At 33.9% G+C, this 27,623-nt stretch overlaps 1 protein-coding gene across 3 annotated transcripts in view; it reads right to left on the bottom strand.

Annotated features, from left to right (window-relative positions):
* The window catches only part of DENND1B (DENN domain containing 1B), a 365,288-nt gene that overhangs the window by 232,972 nt on the left and 104,693 nt on the right, over positions 1 to 27,623 (bottom strand). The window lies entirely within an intron of this gene.

Below are 27,623 nucleotides of genomic sequence, written 5' to 3' on the forward strand. Positions count from 1 at the left end.
CCATATGGATTTTACAAGAAGCACCGCACCATATGGGTAAGCCACGTCTGCTGCTACTTGTACCACAGACTAGCCACAGGGACTTCTGACAGATCCTGGCTCAAAAATATAAATGTTGTTTCAATTAAAATGCAGGCAGAGAAAGGGGAATGAAGTTGGCAGCAGAATGAATTACTGAGAGGTATAACAACTCTACATGTTTCACAGTCAAATGTTTAAAAAAGATCTTCCATTGGGTTTTTTTAAAGGCATTTACATAGTTAACCCCTTGATACTGTTCAACTATAAAACTAAGTTTCTTTACAAATCTCACTTTTAAAAAAGTTATAATGCTGATAACTGAGTTAAATAGTACAATATTTCTATCTTGTGTTTTTGTTTAAGATGTTTAATAAAAAAATTAAAATGTATTCATTAAAATGAAAAAATCTCAGCTGAAAGCATCTCTATTTGTATATATTTTGAAACATCTTTTCAGGATCACATAATAATCAAGGGCAAAGGATTGAGGTTTTAATGTTTATTTCAATAAGGCAAAAAAAAAGTACATGTGGTATACTGAAAACTTATCTATGCCCAACTTCTCTATCAATAAAGCCTGCACTTTGGGGTAATCACAATAATGAGAATTAACTAGTGTTTTGAAGTACAAAATACAGTTTATTTTAAAAAGAAACGATTTCAAGATATTACCTGAAAGTGACCCATCATAAAACTACAATTGTAGTATATGGGAGAGTGTATAAATACCTTAAACTTTCTAAAACAGAAAGAATAAAGGGAAAAACCAACACGTCACTTTTATAGCAGGATATTGCTATCTTGCTTATGAAAATTCCTTTGTAAGAGAAGCAAAGAAAAAAAGATCCTCAGAGGAACCTGCTAACAGTTTTGCCATGGATATAACAGTATAATCAAACAAATAATCAAAACAAACATTAGACTTGCTCAAAATTACTAATACAGTAAAATATTAATAAATTAATATCAAAGAAGATATTTAATCACTAGTTTTTCTCCACTTATCCTTAACAAAATGACAGGTTTTTTTTTTCATTTTGCTAATCATTCTTATTTATAGACTGCTTAATGCAATAACTACAAAAATCATGTTTGCCACAGTGGAAAGATTTTACTGGAAGTGAATATTGCATAATATTTATTCAATATTGAGTCATACTACACATTTTTAAAGCCTATGAATGTTTAAAATTCAACACTTTAATAAAAACATATACAAATTATAATACATCGTATAACAGTTTTGAAACTCAAATAAAATCCAATGCTTCCCCAGTCATTACTCAAATTCCCACCCCTCCCCCTTTTTATCTTCATCCCTACTAACACACATGCACATAACTTCTGCGAAACAGCCTCAGCTCGCTTCCCAACTGGCAGGAGCATCCCTCAGGGGACAAGTCTTTAAACCTCCGCACTCTTTAAAATTCAACCAGCCAGCAGGTCTATAGACTGGTGTATAAACAGTATAGACAAAAAAAATCCTCCCTCAGCTTATGTCAGTGACAAAGCAGCTCAGCAGTTGACTGTTTCTCCCCTGACAGTGTAAGCTGGGTTTACACAGATCAATAGCTGGAAGTCCTACCTAGCTCCCAGGGCTCAGTTTTCTTCCTTAATTACAGGTACTATTCAAGCTGAAATATTTTTTAAGGCAGGGGATAAGAAGCAGTTAAATTTCTTTTTGGATTATGTTCTTTCTGAAGCAATAGTTAATTGAAAATATAATGTGCAAATGCATAAGAGAAAAATTGACATTTAGATATAAAATACACTTTGAAACAATCCCTCATATTATTAACTTGTCTTTCATAAACTACAGTTAGCTTGTTTTAAACTATATATATTTTTAACAAGCACCAATTTCCCTTTAGTCTACTATTTATACTCGAATATCTCATGTAAATAACAATAAAGTTTATTTTTTAAAAACTTATAAACATTTGATCATTATTATATTTTCACCAAACATCTAACTTCTTCTATAAAAAATAATTTACGAATCAAGGCTAAAAATTATCAACCTGCCAGAACAATACAGCATAAAGAAAAAACTGAAAACTGAACAGAATAAAATTGTGAATAACAATAGCTTATAAACAATTTTGCTAATTGACTAGAAACTTTTCCTACAAAATGCATCCCCAGCAAAATAAACAAACAAATAAATAAATGGATTAGTAATGAAATGAAATTTAAAAATAAAAGAAAGCTGGAAGTAATCATTTGAGGATACACAAAGACTGGCTCTCTCTGCCTGCATCATCAAAAATAACCGACAAATAAGCAAATGTGTAGGAAAAAAGAACAGGATCTACATCAAAGCTCAGAGAAACATACATGCCTAGTAGGTCATGAGAAGTGAATAAAAGACTAAAGAAATATCAACAAATAAAAAGAGAATCAGGAAACAAATGTTCCAGAAATTTGGTAGGAGAAAATACTGTGGGAAACAACTGAAAAAATTTCAAAAACTATTTTCTCAGGCTTCAACTTTTTGACCTATCAGATTTAATGATCATCAGATCACACTATGTTCCATAGATGAGAAGAAATTTAAAATAAAATTTACAAAAAAGAATGAACTAAAAATTATAGCAAGAAAACACACATAAAACTGAATTTATAATTATTCTCTTTACATTTTATCACAATTTCATCAAGTATAATTGAAAATTTGTGGTTTTACATATTATAAACATATCAAATCATCCTTTCCCACAAATATATTTATGATAGATAACAAAGAGATTTTTCATCAATTTATCTCTATTAACTACTTTTCTAGTTTGTGCTGCTGCTGCTGCTGCAACAACAGAAGGGAAACTGAAATTTTAGGCTTTTTTTATTTTCCAAAATTTCAAAATGTTTTCCAGAATATCCTTACTAATTCACAGCTCCACCAACAATGTATTAGTGTGCCTGTCTTTCTATAAAGTATTTTTCTCCTTTGCTGTTTTTGGCAATTTACTAGCTCTGAGATGAAATCTCAGAGTTCTATTGGTTTTCATTTCTTTTTTTATGCTGATTTGGAAAATGCTTTCAAGTGGTAGTAAATCATTTTGAGAATTTTATTATCACCTTTGCTTGATCATTGTCATTACCAATAAAAGAATTATCAATGTCAAAATTATCTAGACAAAAATTTTAAGAAAATAATCTACACAAATGGAGGGCATCATTGATAATGGTATTATAGAAGAAAACAGACTGAAGAAAACAGAGATAATCCACAGAACCCCCACTTTCTCTATCACACTAACTGAAAGATGTTGATCATTTAAGCTCATAGTTAAGAGACAGAGAGCTGAATGAAACTTAAAAGGCCACAAATTCTTCCTAGTAAGCATTAGAGATGGGATTTGAACTGGGACTCTCCAAAAAGTCTTCTTTCCACTATGTGATTGCCTTTTTTTCCTATAGTGCTAATTATGTGTTGCATACAAAAAAAAAGAATTTGATTCTATAAGGAAATGTAACATTGAAAGCATTCTTCCATCAAGGAATCTCATTTACATATATACACGCATATATACATATACATCTTATATATATATGAAAGGCATAACATGAGAAATTACCTTGTGTAATAATCACTGCATTATCAATATGAAGTCAGGCAGAGAAGAGGGCCTATATTTATCAGTCACAGGAAATCCAGTAGAGTTCAGATTGAAAAAGAAGTTCTTGCGGTGGCTAGGTGGCACAGTGGATAGAGCACCGGCCCTGGAGTCAGGAGTATCTGGGTTCAAATCTGGTCTCAGACACTTAATAATTACCTAGCTGTGTGGCCTTGGGCAAGCCACTTAACCCCATTTGCCTTGCAAAAACCTAAAAAAAAAAAAGATCTTCCAAATTCTCCTAAATGCAGTTGAAACTGTACTGATTTCAAAAAGCCCCAGAGCACAATAGATACTCCTAGTTGAGATCCATAATCACTCAAAATAATGCAATCCAAAGTATTCCCGGGAATATTCATCAGTGCTCACATTGTGAACAGATATGGCAAGTAATAATAAATTAAGAAATAATAGCTAACCTTTATAACTTTTATACAACATTTACTATATACCAAGTACTATGAGAAGTGCTTTATAATTATCTCACCTGAACTCTGGGAGAAAGGTGCTAGTATCATCATCTAGGTTTTATGGTTGAGGAAACTTAAGCAAGGAAGGTTAAAGTGACTTGCCCAGGGGCACACATAGTAAGTGGCTGAGGTCATAATTAAATTGAATTTCTCCTAATTGAACAAACTGAATGACCTTATTTGAACAAAAGATGGATAAGGTAGTGTGCATTTGGGAAATGGTTTCAAGTTCTTTTACTGACTATTCCTTCTCTGAGATTTTGGCACATATTTTTAACACCAACATTCTTCTAGTGATGTATGGAAGTGAGTCATAGAACAAATCAAGACTATGTGCAAAGCATTGTATAAAGTGCTGTGGATAAAAAAGAAAGGAAAAAGCTAATGCCTGTTGTCAAGGAATTCATAATCATGTAAACTACTATACAAAAGTAAGATATACAAAGGATAAATTAGGCAAAAAACATCTCAGAATGAGATTTAGAGGGACTAGAAAAAGCTTCTTACAGAAAGTAGGACTGTAGCCAAAATCTGAAGGAAGCCAAGAGGATGAGGAAAGAGTTCTATGAATAGGAAACCCAGTGAAGATGATAATGGAGAGGAGTGTGTTGGCTTTGAGGAGACTGTAAAATATCTCAAAGAATTATGTAGAAGAAGCAGGCATAAGAATGTCATAAAATACATGTAAAATATTAAAAGATGGACCCAACATATATCAAATAAAAGGAATAAGGAATGGAAAGTTTCTTGGTATCATCTCAATGTCAACAATCCTCCTTTTGTTTTCTTTGTATTAATAAATTGTATTTGTTATTAAGTTCATTTTTTTAATTTAGAATAGAGGTGTGCTGTGCAATTAAGATTGACACAAATATTTTAGTGGTTTACATAACTATATAGAAGCTCTCTTCTTGCTCAAATAATTCGGCATTTCTATGAGAAAAAGCTCTTTAGAAAATATTGATGGTTGTAAAGTATTCAAAGATAGTCTCAGTATAGAATAGGCCAATCAAAATCACTGATATGACTCAATTTTTTTTATTTAAATATTTAAATTACTAAAATCTTAGTAAATGTAGGTGCTACGTATATTAAAATTTGAGCCAAAGTACAAAGTTATTCATTTTTAGTGCTAATTTATAAAATGATCACCATTTTCTTTAAATTACGAACACTATTGAGTGTCTCATTTTAATTTTTTCAGCATGTTAAGAATCTATAAATCAAAGGAAAATTCTATCTTGAAAGACTTTACATGATCATCTCAAAGCAAATATTGTAGTATAACTCATAATTCAAATGTATAAAAAAATCTTGCTTTGAAATGAAAACTTCAAGGATTTGTATTCAATTTATTTGTCAGGCTTATGCAAATGATCAGACCTATAGACTATATAGAATCACTTTTATCTGATGCCAATTTAAAAAATCAAGACAACAGCAAAAGGTGAAAATATTACATATATATATATACATACACAGAAATATACAAAACAGCACAGGCAGATGGTAATCTTTGCAATAAAAATTTATGATAGATATAATTTGATCTATGATGGAAAAAATTGGAAACAAAAAAGTAAAGAAGGCATATATTAGCTAAATATTCTTTTCATAAACTATATTCCAAATTTTATCCTTGTTTTGCTTCAATTTTGTCAGTAAACATTTTTTCCTTTCCATAATTATGGTTTCCAAACTCTGATTAACTTAAGGATTTTTGCCTGAGATTTTATTACTCATTATCCCCAAACCAATCTAAGAACCTTTACTAACCTCAATTAAGCTAAACATCAACTCTTACCATTAATCTAACCACTTTAGCTAGTAGTGATTTTAAAAACAAAAGTCCTCTACAACAAAATGAAATACATCATTTGCTTTGTTGCAGATTTTCCCTAATGGATCTGTAAAGGCTATATAAATATATTAGCATTAGAAAGATTGTACTATACCTGAACATCATAAAAATGCTTCCAATAGACTGGCAAATTTGGCGATTAAAAAAAAATTTGCCTATAGTAACCCAAAAATGACTGTTGAACAGTTGATTTCTAGTCACATCTGACTTTTTGATATTTCATTTAGGGTTTTCTTAGCAGAGTTACTGTAGTGGTTTGCTATTTTCATTTCCTGTTCAAATTTACATGAGGAAACCGAGGCAAACAGGTTCTAATGACTTGCCCCAGGTCACACAGCTAGTAAATGTTTTGGGACAGATTTAATTTCTAGAAGATGAAGCTTCCAGTTCAAATCTCAGATATTTCAAAACTCAGAGTTGACTGAAGGATGAATTGAAGTGGAAAATAAACTTGTAAAACAGGAAGACGAACTAACAGGGTATTTCAGTAGTCTAGGTATGAGATGGTGACAGTCATATAGAGTAGTGAATTTGTTAAAGGAAAGATGCTATGAAGGTAAAAATTACAGGACTTGAAAACTGATTGAGTAAGGGGAAGGAGGGCAGGATATGTGTAAAAAGGCTACTATATCCTCAATAGTAATGAGGAAGCTAGGAATGGAAAGAATTTTGGAAAGAATATAATGCCTTCAGGTTTGGAAATGTTAAGTAGAAAAATTGTCTACAGGATATTTATTTCCAGATGTTCTATAAACAGTTGGAGATTTGAAAGTGGAGGTCAAGAGAAAAGATGGAGCTGGCCAAATACATCTAAAAATAATCTGCATAGAGATGATAATCAAATTCATGGGAACTGATGAGATTACCAAGCAAGACAATACAAAGGGTGAAGCTGTATTTATTTTTATGAATATGTATATTTTCCTCTTTCTTTGATGTACTTGAGATTATATACCTGTTAGTGGTATCAAAGGTTAAGCATAGTTTAGTGTCTTCTTGGATGCAGTTCCAAATTGCTTTTTAGATTAGTTGTTCCAATTCATTAATAATGTATTAAAATGGGGCGGCTAGGTGGCACAGTAGATAGAGCAACAGCCCTGGAGTCAGGAGTACCTCAGTTCAAATCTAGCCTCAGACACTTAATATTTACCTAGTTGTGTGGCCTTGGGCAAGCCACTTAACCCCACTACCTTGCAAAAAATAATAATAATAATAATAATAATAATAATGATGATGTATTAAAGTACTTCATTTCTTATATTGCCTCCAACAATCTTCATTTTTCTTGGTCATTTCTGCCAATTTCATAAGTATGAGGTGGAACCCAAAGTTGTTTTAATTTGTGTTTATGTAATTATTCATACTTTTATTTTTTTGTTACATGGCTATGGATAGTTTGGTTTTCTTGCTTTAAGACTGAATGGAGAGGCGGCTAGGTGGCGTAGTGGATAAAGCACCGGTCCTGGAGTCAGGAGTACCTGGGTTCAAATCCAGTCTCAGACACTTAATAATTACCTAGCTGTGTGGCCTTGGGCAAGCCACTTAAGCCCGTTTGCCTTGCAAAAAACAAAAACAAAAACAAAAGACTGAATGGTTCATATACTGTAATTATCTATTGGGGAATGACATTTTTTATTCATCTGAATCAATTTCTTATACAAAGTGCTCCAAGTTTTTGAGCTATTAAAGACTTAATGGCATAAAACAGCTTTTAGACATTTTTAGCACAACTGGATAACTTGAATTTGAGGTCTTTAGCAAATTTTATGCAAAGATTTTTCCCAGTATATTGTTTGGTTATCATTGAATATTAATTGTATAGATTTTATTTGGGCAAAACCTTTTTAATTATCTTCTTTATGCCTTTTTAATCTTTATAATTATGAATGTTAATTTCTAAATCATATTACTAATTTATGATGTGACTTTTAAAATAAAAATCAATTGTCCACTTAACACTTTTCTTCATATTTGGTATAAAATTCTGGAAGACAACTACCTTCTGTTAGTCTGCTTTCCAGTTTTCTGAGCACTATTTTTTAAACACTTTATCCAGGTAGCTGATGTTTTTGATGTTATGAAATACTATGCTATACTGTTTACATATGCAAGTTTTGTACCTATGTCTCTTCCATGATTAACTTCTCAATTTTTAACCAATACAAAGAGAAATTTATGACTAATGCTTTCTAGTCTAATTTAAGATCTGGTACTTCTGCCTCCCTTTCTTCCCATTTTCTTTCATGATTTCTTCTGAGATTCCTGGCCTTCCATATGAAATATTATGTTATCAGCTCAATAAAGTAACTCTTTGATTTTTTGCATGATATGGCACTGAGTAAGGATTTGTGTGATATGGCACTGAGTAAGGAAATAAGTGCCATTTTTATTATATGAACAATTAATATTTCTCTTATTCAGGACTAAATTCTATAAAAGGTGTTTTATAGTTTTATCATATCTTTTTGTTTTTACAGATTTCAAAATATTTCAGACTCATTTCCGCTAGAATTTTTCTTTTTCTTTCTTATAGATTTTGCTATTTATATATAGAAATATTAAGGGATGGTGTAGTTTTATTTTATATCTAAAAAATTGTTTAAAGCATTAAACAATTTATATCTTAAACATCTACTAAAGTTTTTTGTTTTAAATAGACCATCATATCATCTGTAAAAAGTAATAATTTTGTCTTTTCCTATTAATCCCTTTTATTAAATGCTACTATAGGCATTATTTGTAGAACTATAACAACAATTATAATCAAAATGGATATCTTCACTTTAGCCTTGATCTTATTGGAACGGCATATATCCCATTTCTATAATGTAGAAGGTGAGCTCTCATTTTTAGACACATCTACTTATGATAATGAGGAAAGCTCTATTTTATTCTTGTTTCTTGATTTTTTAAGAGGTCTTGTTTCTTTTAGCGAATAACTTTTTCATCATGTATTGCTGAATTTTTTAAAGTTTTTATAATTAATTTGGGTTTATTGTGTTTATCATTTTCTTTATATTGAACCAACACACTCTGGATATAAGTCCAAATCTGATGATAATAAACAATCTTTTAAATATGTTGTTAAAACCTATGTGCTAATATTTTATTTAAAACTATTTAAATTTTAAATTGTCACTGTTTACTGTAGAATACTAGTTTCCTGTTTTATTTCTCTTTTTCATCTCTTCCTGATTTAGTTTGTTAAGACCATTTTTGATCACAGTGGATGAAAAATCGCTTCTATTTTTGCAAATTGTTTATATAATATAATTAATAATTTCATTTAATAATTTCATTTATGTAATGTCATAATTAATCATTCTTTGAGGGCTTGGTAGAATTCATTGGTCCTAGAGGGTCTTCCCCTTCCCTTTGAGATTTCATTTAAAGATTTTTCCATTTTTTCTGAAATTAAATAAAGATATCAGTTTTTTGGCATATAATAACCAAAATAGGTAACACAATTTGATCTGCTTCTCTCTTTTTTCAACAGACTAAGCTATTTGTCCATTTAATTGTTTCCACAAAACAATAGTTTTATTTATCAACTGAATGCTTTCCATTTTTTAGCTATATTGTGGTTTGGTTGATTTTTTTTTGTTATTTTTTTTAATTGTTTGGTTTTGGTTTTTTTTTTTGTGGAAAGGCAATGTAAGTGCTAGGTAATTATTGAGTGTTTGAGGCCGGATTTGAACCCAGGTACTCCTGACTCCAGGGCCGGTGCTCTATCCACTGTGCCACCTAGTCACCTATTTGTGACTTTTTAAAGTTTTTCTTAGTTATATTTCAAATTATTGATCATTATTTTAACTTTTATAGATGAGCATATTTAGAGATATTAATTTTCCCTAAAGACTACTTTAGTTATGTATCAAAAAACTGAATATATTGTCTTATTACTGCCATTTTCTTTAATGAAATTAATCTAGGGGTGGCTAGGTGGCACAGTGGATAGAGCACCAGCCCTGGAGTCAGGAGTATCTGGGTTCAAATCTGGTCTCAGACACTTAATAATTACCTAGCTGTGTGGCCTTGGGCAAGCCACTTAACCCCATTTGCCTTGCAAAAAAAAAAAAACCTAAAAAAAAAAAGAAATTAATCTACTTTTTATGATTTGTTCTTTCACCCTCCTCTGGGTGATTAAATTATTCATTCTTAACTTTTAATTTAATTTTAGTCTTTTTATTGAATATAATTTATTCCGTTCTCATCAATGAATGTTAAGTATTTTAATTTTCTGCTTTTTGATGCTTTCACATCTCAGAATATAGTCAAATTTTGATAGTGCACTATTGTTCAGTTGACTTCAGTTCTGTCCAATTTGTTGTTACCCCATTTGAGGTTTTCTTGGCAGAAAAAGCAGTGATTGATCTTCCTTAAATTCAGTTCTGACTATGTCATGTCTTCCTATCACTTCCATGATCAAATATTAAAAATAAAATTTCCTGGCTTTTAAAGCTTTTCATAAACTCAGTCTTATATAATACCCCACAAGTTCAAAGATGGCTTTCCCAGTGCTCTTTAAACTTAGTGCACTCTCTCAGAAATTTATCATCTCCAAGTTAATCTATCATTAGCTTCTCTGTCACAGAGTTATTTGTATGTCATCTTCCATTAGATTCTAAGTTCCTTAAAAGCCAGGATTATCTTCTGCTTTTCTTTATATCTGAAGAGCTCAGCACAGAGCCCAGTACATGGCAGGCACTTAATAAATGTGTGCAGATTAACTGACAGGAACCTGTTTACATGTAAAAAGAGTCTGATCTTAGTTTTCAGACAGTAGGAATTCTACAAAGCAGAAATGAGGAGAAAATATAACCAACAAAAGATCGTCAGTGAAAAGGTATAAGGTCAAGGCTCATCAATACTGGTAAACTATAGATGAGCCAGTTTAAATGGAAAATTGATCATTGGAGGGTTAGCAGTATGAAACAAATCTAAAAGAGTAGGCAAGATTCAAATCATAAAGAGTTTTCAAGACCAGAATAAAGAGTTTGTACCTTATCCTAAAGATGATAAATGCATAAAAGAACTGTGAGGAGGTTTGAGTTGATATAGGACTAGATGAACTCCAAGGTCCCTCCCTACACTAAATTTATATGATTATAATATAAAAGAAAAACAATAAGGGCAAACCAATAGAAAAATAATGATCATTATTATTTAAGTAAAGCAAAAAACCAAAAAACCCTCCTACAAGATTGAAGCCCAACAAGGAGGAAAAAACCCTCACATAATACAAAACATAGTAAGAGCTTCAAAAATGTCTTTCCCTTTGAAGTGAAGTCTTTTTAAGAGTTATGAAAAAGGTAGAATATTTTCAAGGTTAGCATAGGCCATTTCATTATTTAGGTAATATCAACTACATGCAGAAACAAATCTAAGCATATGTGTATATACATATAGATAGATAGATAGATAGACATGCATGTCTAAGTGTTTATATATTTTTTAGCTAAAGCCTACTATGTTCAAGTACTATGCTAGCAATGAAAGATTACAGGCATAAAGATTAAATTATCACAGTGAGTTTAGATTCTAATATAAATATATTTTAAGGATATGTCTAATTCAGAATCTTTTTTTAAAATAACCATGTAAAATTATAAAAACAAACAATATAAAGAAAATGGATCTATACATTCAAACTCATTAATATTATATGAGCCTAAAATTTCAGAAGTGCTTGAATTTACAATTTTAGACATATTTAGTGCTCTATGGTCTCCAGCTGTTGACATGATATATTTACAAGTATCAATAATGAGCACCACACACTATAAGTAAAATTTGTGCAAAAGTCCAGCAATGAAAAAAGGATTAAGAAAGGCTGAAAATAGAAGAATGAAAGTTAAAATAGGATATCATGAGTAGCTTCAGTGAAATAACCTTCATATTATTATTAATACTTACTGTTAAGAAATAAAGTTATAGATAATTAATCTAAAAGATTAAAATTCTCATAGGAATTTATCAAGCAATTATGTATTTGGCCCTTAGCTTAATGAGTAAAAATCCCTTTCATGATTTGGAAAAGAGACTCAGACACCTGCAGGGGAGGGTTAATTTTTATTCACTTACGGAAAATTGAATGAGGTCAGATGTGCTCAAAATTCACTGTTATTTATTGCTACTTATTTGATAGCTTCCTGTTTTGTGAAAAGAAACTGTGTTCTTACTTCAATATCAACTGGGAAAGGTTCTCCAAACAAAACCACAACTGGCACCTTGATTCAGTAATCACAACATAGGGGGCCACCACAGTGTGAATTAGCCTTTTATTTCAGGAGGGATTTTCTATTATGAAAGTAGTAGTAGTATATGCCTGCATACTTTCAATTAAAAACTCTAAAAATTAAGGAGTCAGTCACCTAAGAAAAACTTGACAAATATCAAATTCAAAGGCAATAAAAAGCATGTAGTTGTGATTTTTTTTAAATCCTATATTTACAAATTAGTGATAGACTAAAATTGTGAAACATAAGTCTGGGCATTTGTACTATACAGCTTACAAGATCTGTGTCCTAGGTTATTGATTCAAGATTAATCATTCCTTTTGGCACTAGCTATATTTTATTTACTTTCTGAATCATCTTGTTACTGCCTTGCTCTAATAAGCTCAATTTTTATTCCCAAAAAATCCCATGGTTTCTAATCTTTAAGAAAAAATAATCTTCCTTTACTTTAACTAGATATTAATTTTTAAAATGTTGCAAGGTAAAGTTGTATAAGTTTTAGAAAATTTAAAGATGATATTTTAAGGGGTAGAACCAAAATGGTAGAGTAAAGGGAAGATTCAGGCTGAACTCTATTAATATTCCAATATAAACTTTCTAAAAATATGTCAATCGAATTCTAAAATGATATTATAAAAAAGATTAAGGCAAGATATTTTTTAGCCTAGGAAAACTTCAGTGGTCAAAAGGATATGGCAACGGCAATGAGGTGGAAGCTGGTTGAGAACCCAGCAGGCTATACCAATTGAGTGCTTTGGAGGCAGCAGAAATAGTAGCAGCAACTGTTCCAGCTGGGTTTTCACTGCCTACAGACAGTCAAGAGATTAAAAACAAAGTGAGAACTATAAGGGCGACCCTGTGCTCAAATTGTAAGAGCAGGTGCCAATTGGCAACTCCAATGTCCAATTCCCGGTCCTAGGTAGCAGTTTCAGGGAAAGAAGGAGCTCTTGTGGTATGTCACAAGGGACTAGGGGAACCTCATTCCTGATAGAGTTCCAGAGCAAAGAAGAGCACTTGTGGTTTTTTGGAAAGGAAACAGGGGTCTTACCTGGGTAAGGAGCAGTGAACAGATGTAGAGTAGTAGTCACTGCTATCCCCATACTGTACCACTCTGAAAGTGCAAAAACTTACAGATCCCAAAGGTAGCAGTGAAAACAACAGGACAAAAAGCCAGAAGCTTAGGACAGTGAGATATCTCTTACACTTATTTACACAACAAACCCACACACACAGCCCACACACACTCCCAACCTTTCCCAGAGGTGAACAAAACTCAACTCTAACAAAAATCCAGGCAAAATAAGCTGGAAAAATAAGCAAAGAACAACAACAAAAAGAAACTGACCATAAAATGCTATCATGGTGACTGGTAAGCTCAAAAGAAACTGAGAAGAAGATGGTGACATGAAAATATCTACAAATTAAGTCTTGGCCAGTATAAGACTATTTTGCTTGACTATGCCAATGTCAGAGAGGGGTTTTACCTCTTTGTATGTGTATGCACACACTTGATAGACACACACATGGATAGGTGATAGACAGACAGACACACAGACAGACAGATCTTTTTCAGTGAGACTGGAAGTAGAGGGAGAAAAATGAATGCTAAATAATTGAAACAATAAAATAATTTTTCAAAGGTTACAAAGGAAATTCAGTGACTGACAGATTTTTCAAAGATATGTAAAGAAATAGAAACAATAATAGAAGATGAATAAAAAAGTGTGATGAGGCTTGTAAAAATAGTATTAGGAGTATTAAAGTTCAAGATGAATTGAGAATGGTGAGAAATAATAGTGAATTTTTTCTGCCATATTAAGAAGTAACTAGAAAGAGGTCCAATTGAAAAATGGAAAAAATTTGTAAGCATTGTTATATCAAACTGTTTTTGTGATCAAGGTCAAAAGAGCCATAATATCTAGATACTAGCATCATATAATTTTATGTTGCTGGAGAAATTAGAATTAGGATTGAATAAAATAAATGGGCTTTAAGAAGCTAAATTAAATAAAATAAATGGGGGGAAAATCCATGTGGGCTATGACAAAATTTTGAATAGATTTTAAATTACATGAAAAAGGAGAAGATACTAAAGGTTTGGAAAAATAATGGAACTTGCTGCTACCCCCCCCCAAAAAAAAGGCAACCAAGAGAACAGTGGCTCTTTCAAACTTTTTCATCTGTTCTCCAATTTTCTCAAAATGATAATTTCTTTCTCCTTCCCCTACCTTCTCACCTAAGAACCCTGCCTCATAGCTTAATGAAAATATTAATGCTAGTCACCAAGAACTTCCTCTGTCTTTACTCTTCCTCATTTCACATCATCAAAATGCCATCTGACACTCTTTCTTCATCCTTATCTCAAATAAAGTGATGATTTCTTACCAAGGCAAATCCCTCTATATACCCAAGTGTACAAGTGATAATATTCCATCCAGTATTCTACAAGCAGTTTCCCCTTCCACTATCTCCATCCTCTCATTTATCTTCAATATCTCCTGATCTACTGACTGATTCCCTACCAGATTACAAACATGCCTATGTCTTCCTGCACTAGATCATCTCATCTCTTTTACATTTTGTAAGCTAAACTTATAGACAAAACCAGTTACGATAGGTGCCTCAACTCTCCCTACCCTTCAATTGTTTTTTTCCTCAATTACCAATGATTTAATTACCAAAGTTAAGGAACTTTTTTCAACCTGAATCTTTCTTGACCTCTCTAAAGACTAAAACACTATTAATCAGCCTTTTCTAATTTTCTGTGGCACTACCCTATCCTGGTTCTATTCCTATCTCTCTAGATGTTTCCTCAGTCTCCTTAGCCTGACTTCATACAAGACACATACACTCTGAAGGATAGTGTCCCCCAGGGTTCTGTCATAAACTCTCTTTTTTCCTTCCTCTATAGTACTGCACAACAAATTAAGTGAACATTTTGTGTCTAAATTACAGAAGAACATATATAAAAGTCAAAAAGACTAAACATTCAGATATAGGTTACAATTTGCATTGCTGGAAAGAGTAGCCCCCACAAAAGAGATCATAGATCCTTTGGCACAGTTATATATCTGGGGAAAGTAGAAGATCAAAAAAGGAATGGCCTGTTGGATGAGGGTGATATACTTGGAAATCACGGTTATTTTTAGTGAATGACAAAGTCAATATCCATCAGAAGCATAATATGGTCAGCAAATAATCTAATGCTAGCTTAGGCAGCTTTAACAGAAGGGCAGAGAAAAAAAGTGGCAAGAATAGAATGAAATAAGGAAGCAAGATGACAAACATGGCAGAATGAAAAGAAGTGACTCTCATAGGTAATCCAATAAAAATGGCAACAGAGAACTGAATCAACTGGTAATCAGGAAATCAAAAAACAAAAGGAAAAAAAGTCATTTTTCTAGCCCTGATGAGCACAAAAAGACAGAGATCAACCTTCCAGAATGGGGAGTGGGAAGGACCTGCTGCTCCAGAGCAATAAAAGGTGAGAGAGCATGAGACTAGGTCCCCTCAGGAATCAAGAAATTAGATACAGTCCATGTCTGTGTACCCCAAAGGAAGGAGAAGCAAGAACAGGAAACAGGATTGAGGGTACATAAAGCCAACAGACCTAAGAGCTTAGAGGACCAGATTCATCAGATACAAACTCAACGGAGTGTAGTTATTATTTTCTATAACATTACTGATAATGGGTAAACTCAGTTCCATAATAGTTTTTATCACTAGTCTCTTTTTCTTTTGTTCAATCTTCTTCTAGCCTTATTTCTTAAATTGGGACTCCATGTTTTGAACTGAGCTCTGTGCTCTTCTTTTAAACTGCTGAGATTTGGTTTCTTGTTTTGTTTTGTTTGGGGTTTTTTGGAGGTGGAGGGTACTAATTTGTTTTTTCAGTGTGTGTTGCTGCTTTTCCTGAGTATTGTCTATGGTCTTCACAATCTTAGAGGCAACTAAGTTAAAGGAATTTCAAATTCTGCATTTGGCTGTTGTGCCTATTATTTTTAATAAAAAAAATGAGGGAGCGGAGCCAAGATGGTGACAATAAAGGCTCGAGTCTTAGGCACTCTCTGATAAAATTTTGAAACTAAGGACTCTAACTAAACTTTCGAGAGACAGAACCCACAAAGGGACCCAGTGAGGTAGTTCTCCTACTCAAGGTAACCTGGAAAAGAGCAGAAAGGCTTTGCTCCCCGGGATCGGAGGGGCGGCCCGCCAGAGGGGTGGCCGGACAGAGGCAAAGAACTTCAGCCTCCGGGAGGCAGCCCCAGGGCACTGGGAGCCCCAGCTTACAGCAGCAGGGGAGTCTCCTGAGCTGCACCCCGGGGAGCACCTGGCACAAACTGGGGTAATAGCGGGGGACCTCTGCCAGAGCGAGCACGTGGAGCCCAGCCCTCAGGGCACACAGCAAGCAGCTTGGTCTTTCTGCAGCCCAGATCCAGAAACAGAAGCAGGAGTCTCCAGGGCATGAGCCCATTGAGCCGAGAGAGGGGAGTGAAGAGAGACTGTGAGCTCTGTCCTCTGCCCCTGGAACAGGACTCTGGGGCTCTGACCACATTCAGATCCTGATCGCAGTCTAGGCCCCCCCAATAGAACAGCAGGGACCCCCCCAAACTCAGCCCCAAGGCAGAAGGGGGCGCATATGGTCATTCACAGACCAGGAGGGAGGACAGAGCCTCACACACTGAGACCCTTGTGGGAGTGTCCCAAAAGCTCAGGAAGCACCCCAAAACCAGGCCCAGGCTGGGAAAATGAGCAAGCAGAGAAATAAGAGGAAGACCATTGCGAAATATTTTGCAAATGAGCCCAAGAAGGATCAAAATACTCAATCTGAAGATGAGGAAGCACAAGCTCCTGCATCTAAAGACTCAAAGAAAAGCAGAAATTGGGCTCAGGCTATGACAGAACTCAAAAAAGACTTTGAAAATCAAATGAAGGAGTTAGAAGAAAAACTGGGAAAAGAAAGGAGAGATAGGCAGGAAAAACATGAAAATGAAGTCAGCAGCTTAGTCAAGGAAATCCAAAAAAATGATGAAGAAAATAGCATGCTAAAAACCAGCTTAGGTCAAATGGATAAAACAGTTCAAAAAGTTTCTGAGGAGAAGAATGCTTTAAAAAGCAAAATTGGCCAGATGGAAAAAGAGATAAGAAAACTCTCTGAGGAGAACAAATCCTTCAGACAAAGAATAGAATTCAGGGAGATTGATGAATTTATCAGGAATCAATACTTCAAAGCCAAAAAAATGAAAAATTAGAAGAAAATATGAAATATCTCATTGAAAAAAACAACTGATATGGAAAACAGACTTAGGAAAGATAATTTAAAAATTATTGGAATACCTGAAAGTCATGATCAGGAAAAGAGCCTTGACATCATTTTCAAAGAATTACTACAGGAAAATTGCCCTGATATTCTAGAAGCAGAGGGCAAAATAGAAATGGAGAGAATCCACTGATCCCCCCGAGAAAGAGATCCCAAAAAACAACCCCTAGGAATATTATAGCCAAGTTCCAGAACTCCCAAGTCAAAGAGAAAATATTACAAGCAGCCAGAAGGACACAGTTCAAATATCGTGGAACTGCAGTCAGGATCACACAGGACTTAGCAGCAGCTACACTGGAAGCTTGTAGGGCTTGGAATATGATATACCGGAAGGCAAAAGAGCGTGGAATGCAGCCAAGAATGAACTACCCAGCAAGGCTGAATGTCCTCTTCCAGGGAAAAAGATGGACTTTCAATGAACCAGGGGAATTTCAAATGTTCCTGTTGGAATGGCCAGAGCTGGACAGAAGGTTTGATGTTCAGATACAGGACTCAGGTGAAGCATAGAAGTGGAGGAGAAGGGGAAAATATAAGGGACTTAATGATGATGATGATGAACTGCATGTATTCCTGCATAGAAAAATGACACTGATAATACTCGTATGAACCTTCTTAGTTAATAGAGCAGGTAGAGGGAGCTTTTATAGTTGAAGCACAGGAGAAAGCTGAATTCGAAGATAAAATATGGTGTAAAAATGGAGTCAATAGAAAAAAAGGGAAATGTAATGAGAGAAAGAAAAAGGAGAGGGGGAATAGGCCAAGACATTTCATATAATAAGACTTTTCTTTATTACAATGAGTTATTGCAATGATATGGAAGGGGGGAGGCAAGGGGGAATGAGGGAACCTTTGCTCTCATCAGAGGTGGCTAGGAGAGGAAACAGCAAATATACTCAATGGGGTATAGACATCTGGAGTAAGAAGGAGGGGGGAGCAGGGGGAAGGGGTGGGGATGTGAATAAAGGAGGAGAGGATGGACCATGGGGGGAGAGTGGCCAGATATAACACATTTTCTTTCTTACTTCTTGCAAGGGGCTGGGATTGGAAGGCATTCCCAGGACCACAGGGCCAGGTAGATTCTGGGCCTAAGGGGTGATAAGGGGGCCCAGGGCCTCTTGGCCCCAGGACCAGGGATCTATCTGCTGCACCACTAAGCTACCCTACAGCAGAGTCAGAGTGAAAGGAGAGAGAAAATATAGTACATGGTAGTGGAGAAATAAGAAAGGAGGGAGTTGCGATCAGCAATGGCAACGGTGGAAAAATATGGAAGTAACTTTTGCAATGGACTTACCATAAAGAATGTGATCCACCCGTGACAGAGTTGTTGGTGTTGGAACAAAGACTGAAGCACATTTTATTATTATTATTATTATTATTATTATTATTATTATTATTATTATTATTATTATTATTTGGGGGAGGGTGCAGGGCAAATGGGGCTGGGTGGCCTGCCTGGAGACGCATAGCAGGGTGATCGTTGGTTGTCTGAGGCCGGATTTGAACCCGGGTGGTCCTGGCTCAAGGGCCAGTGCTCTGTCCACCACCCAGCCACCCCTACTATTACTACTATTTTATTATACTTTGGGTCTTTTTTTTCCTCTTTTTGGTTTTTGCAGGGCAGTGGGGATCGGGTGGCTTGCATGTCACACAGCTGGGTGATTGTTGGGTCTACAGGGCTGGATGTGGGTTTGGGTGCTTGTGGCTCCAGGGCTGGTGCTTCGTCCATTGCGCCACCTGGCCACACCTACAATTATTACTATTATATTTTTTTAATTTTTTTCTCCCCTTTACTTTATCACTTAAGCAAGTCTATATTTATGGGGGAGGGGTATTTCATTTACTCTTAAACAAGAATATTTTATTAATGTAAAAAACCACATCTGTACAAAATGAGAATAAAAAATTTTAAAAATAAATAAATAAAAATTTTTAAAAATTACTATGCATCAAGGTATAAAAACATCACACACCCTGAAGAGATTATGAAAAAGGGTAAAAACAACACTTGTACAAAAATATTCATAGCAACCCTGTTTGTGGTGACAAGAATTGGAAATCAAGTAAATGTCCTTCAATTGGGGAATGGCTTAAGAAACTGTGGTATGTGTATGTCATGGAACAATATTGTTCTACTAGAAACCAGGAAGGATGGAAATTCAGGGAAGCCTGGAAGGATTTGCATGAACTGATGCTGAGCGAGATGAGCAGAATCAGAACATTGTACACCCTAATAGCAACATGGGGGTGATGGTCAACCTTGATGGACTTGCTCATTCCAATAGTGCAACAATCAGGCACATTTTTTGGCTATCTGCAATGAAGAATACCATCTGAATCCAGAGAAAGAATTATGGAATTTGAACAAAGATCAAAAACTATTACCTTTTATTAAAAAAAAACACCTTATCTTATTAAGTAATTTTGCTTTCTCTTATACTTTATTTTTCTTCCTTAAGGATATGATTTCTCTCTCATTACATTCAACTTACATCAGTGTATTCCATGAAAACAATGTAATGATTAACAGACTGCCTTCTGTGGGGGGGAGCAAAATTAGGGGGAAAATTGTAAAATTCAAAATAAATAAAATCTTTCTTTTATTAAAAAAATCACACACAAAAGGGGAAAAAAACAGTAAACGTCCTTTACAATTTAAAACATAATTGTGAAGATAGGTAAGGCATTAAAAAGAAACAAAAATGATCAAAAAATTCACCAAACTGTTTATTACTCATAAGCATGAAAGACTGAATTTGAGCAAGGCTATATAGTCCCAAGGACAGCACACTTGGTAGTATAGGTATACCTCTATGCATATTCAGAGAGGGAAACCAGATTTCTGAGTTTCTGTCCTTATATTCCATTGTTGACAAATTGACAAGGTCTAAGCAAGAGGAGGATCTTTAAGGCATTCAAATCAACATGTGGTGCAGTCAATGACATGTGGTCCAGTCAATGACCTTCTTTATTGCCTTTAAGGTCATTGTGACTAGGAAAGATTTCATTTCCTAAATATAGTTGTCTAAGCCAGTATTGAGTACATAATTAGGTAAATAGGTAGGTAAATCAATGGTCAATCATATAGTCACACTTGTGAAGGGCCTAAAAAAATAAATTAATCCTCAAGACTACAAATTATACTTAATAATCACTAAAAACAGATTTAAAATGCATGGAGACTAAATAGCTTAATCCTAGAGAACAGTAAGGTCAAAGAACAAATTTTACAATAAATAATTTTTAAAGTAGTTACCTCAATGAGATACCATTCCAAAATGTGTTTGATGTACTCAAAACAGTCATTGAGGGAAATTTTGTATCTCTAAACACTTTCCATCAGATAGTTGTTGTTGACCCTTCATTTTCGAATACAATCAATGACTTTAAGGAGGGTTATTTCTTAACCTTCAAGTGAATTGAATTTAAGTGAAGCAGAGCTATGACTTACTCTTTCCTCCAGAATTTTCTGAATCCAGTGGCAATACATAGGTCAGGACAGCTGACAATGTCCCACATGTAGTAGAAGATATAGGACTTTTTAAGCTAAGGTCTTTCCTAGGTCTCAATTTGTCTGAGGCAATCCCCATTATAGAATTAATGTTGCTGTTTGTCTTTCATTCTCCAAGAGTACCATGACATTAGGGAAGTGATGCCATGACAGGCAATGGAATTGGATTTAAGTGAGAGAGAGCTGTCTGAAGGTGAGTAAGAATAGAGGTAAAAGATGGCCTGTATTGCCTTCACAAAAGAGTAAGTCTGGAAGGGAAAGATTCTCAGTTTCTGGGCAGAATAGAAACAATTGCTATTTACATTCACTCAGAGCATTAGAAACCCAAACAAGTAAATGTGAGACTTGGTCTTGTACATATTATTGGTCAACACTTTCATCAACAAAAAAGAATAGGCCAGTGAATTTGAAAAATAATCTTAAAATATTAGAAGACAAACCAATTTTAAGAACCTAGTTAAAGACCAAAATACAAATTCTAAAAGCCAAAGAGATTTTTTAAAATTTATAGGAAAAAAACACTACTTTCACTCTTTGTTGACAATGTGATGTTATTCTTATAGTACCCTAGAAAAATCAACTAAAAAACTACTTGAAACAACTTGAGCAAAGTAGCAGGATATAAAAATAAACCTACATATATCATCAGCATTTCTTTATATTACCAATAAAGTCCAAAAGCAAGAGATAGAAAAAGAATTTCCATTTAAAATAACTGTAGACAACATAAAATTCTTTGGTATCTACCTCCCAAGAGAGGTCTAAAAACTATATGAACACAATTAGAAAATACTTTTCACACAAATAAAGTCAGATCTAAACAACTGGGAAAATACCAATTGCTTATAGTTAGGCCAAGCTAATATAATAAAAATGACAATTATACCCAAATTAAATTACTTATTCAGTGCCACACCAATCAAATACCAAAAAACTATTTCACATAACTAGAAAAATACTAACAATTCATCTCTGGAACAACAAAAGGTCAAGAATATCAAGAGATTAATGAAAAAAATACAAAGGAAGATAACCTAGCTATACCAGACTGAAATTATACAACAAAGTGTTAGTCATCAAAACTGTTTGGCTAAGAAATAGAGAAGTGAATCAGTGGATTAAATTAGGTACAAAATAATAATAGGAGATGACTATAGTAATCTACTGTTTGATAAACCCCAAAACTCTAGCTTCTATGATAAAAACTCACTATTTGACAAAAACCACCACGAAAACTGGAAAATAGTATGGTAAAAACTAGGCATGGACCCACATCTCCCATCCTATACCAAAATTAGATTGACATGGGAACAAGATTTAAATATAAAGTGTAATATCATGGACCAGTTCAGAGAACAAGATATACTCTTATCATTCAGATCTATACAGAGGGGAGACTTTATGACCAAATGAGACAGAGAAACATAAATTGCAAAATGGATGATTTAAACTATAATAAATTAAAAAAGCTTTTGTACCAATAAAAACAATGGAGTCAAGATTAGAAGGAATGCAGAAAGCTACAAAACAATTTACACAGCTGGTATTTCTGATAAAGGATTCATTTCTAAAATATATAAAGAATTGATTATCAGATTTATAAGACTGCAAATCAGTCTCCAAATGATCAAAGGACATAAACAAAAGGACATAAACAAGCAGTTTTCAGAAAATAAAACTATTTAGTCATATGAAAAAAATGCCCCAAATGATTATTTATTAGAGAAATACATTAAAACAACTCTGAAGAACCAGTTCACACTTATCAGATTAGCTAAGAAGACAGAAAACAGAAAATGGTCAATGTTAGAGAAGATGTGGGAAAATTGGACACTAATGCACTGGGTTTTTTTTTTTGTTTGTTTGTTTTAGGGTTTTGCAAGGCAAACAGGGTTAAGTGGCTTGCCCAAGGCCACACAGCTAGGTAATTATTAAGTGTCTTGAGACCGGATTTGAACCCAGGTACTCCTGACTCCAGGGCCGGTGCTTTAACCACTATGCCACCTAGCAGCCCCCACTAATGCACTGTTGATGGATTTATGAACTGATCCAATCATTCTCTAACAACCAGCAACTAGGAACTATGGCCAAGGGGCATAATGTTTGATCCAGCAATACCACTACTAGGTTAATATCCCAAAGACAGTATTAAAAAAAAAAACACACAAGAAGTTCCACATATTTAAAAATATTTATAGTGGATTTTTTTAGTGGCAAAAAAACTGGACACTGAGGGGATGTCCATCAACTGAGGAAATGGATAATCAAGTTATAGTATATGAATGTTAATGGAGTACTACTGTTTGGTAAGAAATCAGGAGCAGCCAGACTTTTCTGTCTTACTCATGACCTTTTCCCCCTTAATTCTAATTCCTTTTTCGCAACATGTCAAATATGGAAATTGGGGCAACTGATCTTGGAGTCAGGAGGATAGGAGATCAAACCTGGCCTCAGATACCTGACTCTTACTAGCTGTGTGACTTTGGGCCAATCATCTGCATCCAGTGCCATCTCCAGCCATTTTTACTCATATCTGGTCACTGGATTCAGAAGGCTCTGGAAGAGAAAGTGAGGCTGGTGACTTGGCAAAACACAGCCCCCCCAATCAAATTCAATTCATGTGCTCACCATGGCAACATCTACCTGAAGTCATGGCCTTCTTCAAAAATGAAGAACAAACATTATTATAATTTGTAAATATCATAAACATGATTGTATATGTATAGTTTTTACTAGATCACTTACTGCTATTTAGAGGGGAAAGGAAGGGAGGGTGGTAGAAAAATGTGAAACTCATAGGCTTACAAATGGATGAATATAGAAAACTACATTTGCATGTAATTGGAAAAAACTTTTTATTGTTTACAAAAGAAAGATTTTATTTATTTTGAGTTTTACAATTTTTCCCCTATTATTGCTTCCCTCCCCCCACCACCCACAAAAGGCAGTCTATTAGTCTTTACATTGTTTCCATGGTATGCACGGATCTAAGTTGAATGTGATGAGAGAGAAATCATATCCTCAAGGAAGAAAAATTAAGTATAAGAGATAGTAAAATTACATAGTCCAATAACATTTTTTTTAAATTAAAGGTCTTTGATCTTTATTCAAACTCCACAATTTTTCCTCTGGATACAGATGGTATTTTCCATTGCAGATACCCCAAAATTGTGCCTGATTTTTGCACTGATGGAATGAGCAAGTCAATTAAGGTTGATCATCACTCCCATGTTGCTGTTAGGGTGTACAATGTTTTTCAGGTTCTGTTCACGCAAGTCTTTCGAGGCTTGCCTAAATTCCCATTCCTCCAGGTTTCTAACAGAACAACAGTGTTCTATAACATATGTATGCCACAGTTTATTAAGCCATTCCCCAATTAATGGACTTTCACTTAATTTCCCATTCTAAATTCTCCAACAATCAGGGCTGATAAGAATATTTTTGTAGAAGTGAAGTTTTTGCCCTTTTTCAAAATCTCTTCAGGGTATAGACACAGTAGTGATATTGCTGGATCAAAAGATATGCATATTTTTGTAGCCCTTTGGGATTAATTTCAAATTGGTCTTCAAAAAGGTTGGATGAGTTTCAGAGCTCCATCAACAATGTATTTGTTTCCCACATCCCTTCTAACATTGATCACTGTCCTTTCTAGTCATACTGGCCAATCTGAGAAGTGTGAGGTAGTACCTCAGAGATGCTTTAATTTGCATTTCTCTAATAAGTAGTGATATAAAGCAATTTTTCATATGACTAGGGACCACTTTGATTTCCTCATCTGTATATTGCCTTTGCATATCCTTTGACCATTTGTCAATTGGGGAATTGTTTTTTTTTTAAATTTGACTCAGTTCTCTGCATATTTTAGAAATGAGTCCTTTGTCAGAAATACTAATTGTAAAAATTGTTTCCCAATTTACTACATTTCTTTTGATCTTGGTTACAGTGGTTTTATCTGTGCAAAAGCCTTTTAATTTAATGTAATCAAAACTGTCTAGTTTGTTTTTAATGATGTTCTCCATCTCTTCTTTGGTCACAAACTGCTTCCCTTTCCATAGATCTGACAGGTAAACTATTCCTTGATCTCCTAGTTTGCTTTGTTCTTTATATCTAGAACCTGTATCCATTATGATCTTATCTTGGTATAGGGTGTGAAGCGTTGGTTTAATCCAAGTTTCTGCCATACTAACTTGCAATTTTCCCCAAGTTTTATCGAAGAGAGAGTTTTTAATCACAATAGCTGGACTCTTTGGGTTTATCAAACAGCAAATTACCAGAATAATTTCCTGTTACTGCACTTAGTATATTCCACTGACCCACCCTCTATTTCTTAGCCAATTTTGAGGACTGGTGCTTTGTAACATAATTTTAAATCTGGTAGGGCTAAGCATCTCCTTTTGCAATTTTTTTTTCCATTAAATCCCTGGAAATTCTCAACTTTTTATTTCTCCATATGAATTTACTTAGAATTTTTCCTAACTAAAAGCAATTTTTTGCAATTTTGATTGGTAGGGCATTAAACAAGTAGTTTAATTTTATCATTTTTATCATATTAGCTTGGCCTATCCATGAGAAATTGATATTTGCCCAGTTATTTAAATCTGATTTTATTTGTATGAGAAGTCTTTTGGAATTGTTTTCAAAAACTTTCTGAGTCTGCCTTGGCAAATAGATTCCCGGATATTTCATATTGTCTCAGGTTACTCAGAATGGGATTTCTCTTTCTGGCTCTTTCTGCTGAATTGTGCTAGTCATATATAGAAATGTTGAGGATTTATGAGGGCTTATTATATATTCTGTGACTTAGCTAAAGTTAATTATTTATAAGTAGATTTTTAGATGATTTTTTGGGATTCCCTAAGTATATCATCATGCCATCTTCAACTAGTTAGAGCTTTGCTTCTTCCTTCCCAATTCTAATTCCTTCAATTTTTTTTCTTCCATTATTGCTGAAGTTAACATTTCTGATACAATACTGAATAGTAGTGGTAATAGTGGGCATACTTGTTTTACCTCTGATCTTATTGGGAATGCCTCCAGCCTATACCCAACACATATAAATGCTTGTTGATGGTTTGAGATAGATACCGCGTATTATTCTAAGGAACAATCCATTTATTCCTACGCTCTCTAGTATTTTTAATGGTGCTGCATTTTGACAAAAGCTTTTTCAGCATCTATTGATATAATCATATGATCTCTGATAGGTTTAAACTTTTCCTAATATTGACCTAACCCTGCATTCCTGGGATAAATCCTACTTGATTTTAATGTATTATCCAAGTGATAACGCTGAAGGCGTTTTGCTAAGATTCAAGATGTTTGCATCTGTATTCATCAGGGAGATAGGTCTATAATTTTCTTTCTCTATTTTAACTCTTCCTGGTTTAGGTATCAACACCATATTGGTGTCATAGAAAGAGTTAGGCAGAATTCCATCTTTATTTTTTCAAAGAGTTTATATAGAATTGGAACCAACTGTTCCTTAAATGTTTGACAGAATTCATTTGTGAATCCATCTGGCCCTGGAGATTATTTTTTTAGGGAGTTCAATAATGGCTTATTGAATTTTTTTTCTGAGATAGGGTTATTTAGGTATTTAATTTCCTCTTCATTTAAACTAGGCAACTTATATCCTTGTAAATATTCATCCATTTCACTTAGATTATCAAATTTATTGGCATAGAGTTGGGCAAAATAATTCAGAATTATTACTTTAATTTCCTCCTCATTGGTGGTGAGTTCACTTTTTCATTTAGGATACTAGCAATTAGGTTTTCTTTTCTTTTTAATCAAACTGACCAGAGATTTATCAATTTTATTGGGGTTTTTTTTCATAAAACCAACTCTTGATTCTATTTATTAGTTCAATAGTTTTCTTGTTTTAAATTTTATTCATTTCTCTTTTAATTTTTAGAATTTCTAATTTGGTTTCTAATTGGGGGTTTTAATTTGTCCTTTGTCTAATTTTTTTAGTTACATGTTTAGTTCACTGATTTCCTCTTTCTCTAATTTATTCATGTAAGCATTTAAAGATATATCCCCTGACAGCTGCCTTGGCTGCATACCATTGGTTTTGGTATGTTGCTTCACTGTTGTCATTATCTAGTATGAAATAATTAATTCTTTCTATAATTTGTTGTTTGATCCACTCATCTTTTAAAATGAGGTTATTTAATTTCCAGTTAGTTCTGGGTCTATATCTCCCTGGTCCAGTATTGCATATGATTTTTATTGCATTATGATCTGAGAAAGATATATTCACTACATCTGCCTTTCTACAATTGATCACTAGGTTTTTGTGCCCTAGTACATGGTCAATTTTTGTGTAAGTGTCATGTACTACTGAAAAAAGGTATATTTCTTTCTATCCCCATTCAGTTTCCTCTATAAGTCTATCATGTCTAGGTTTTCTAACAATCTGTGTACCTCCTTAACTTCCTTCTTGTTAATTTTATGGTTAGATTTATCTAAATATGGGAGCGGAAGGTTGAGTTCTCCCACTAGTAGAGTTCTGCTGTCTATATCTTCCTATAACTCCTTCAACTTCTCTAAAAATATGGATGCTATACCACTGGATGCATACATATTTA

Source organism: Macrotis lagotis, chromosome 2 (assembly GCF_037893015.1).
Source record: "Macrotis lagotis isolate mMagLag1 chromosome 2, bilby.v1.9.chrom.fasta, whole genome shotgun sequence".
NCBI lineage: Eukaryota > Metazoa > Chordata > Mammalia > Peramelemorphia > Peramelidae > Macrotis > Macrotis lagotis.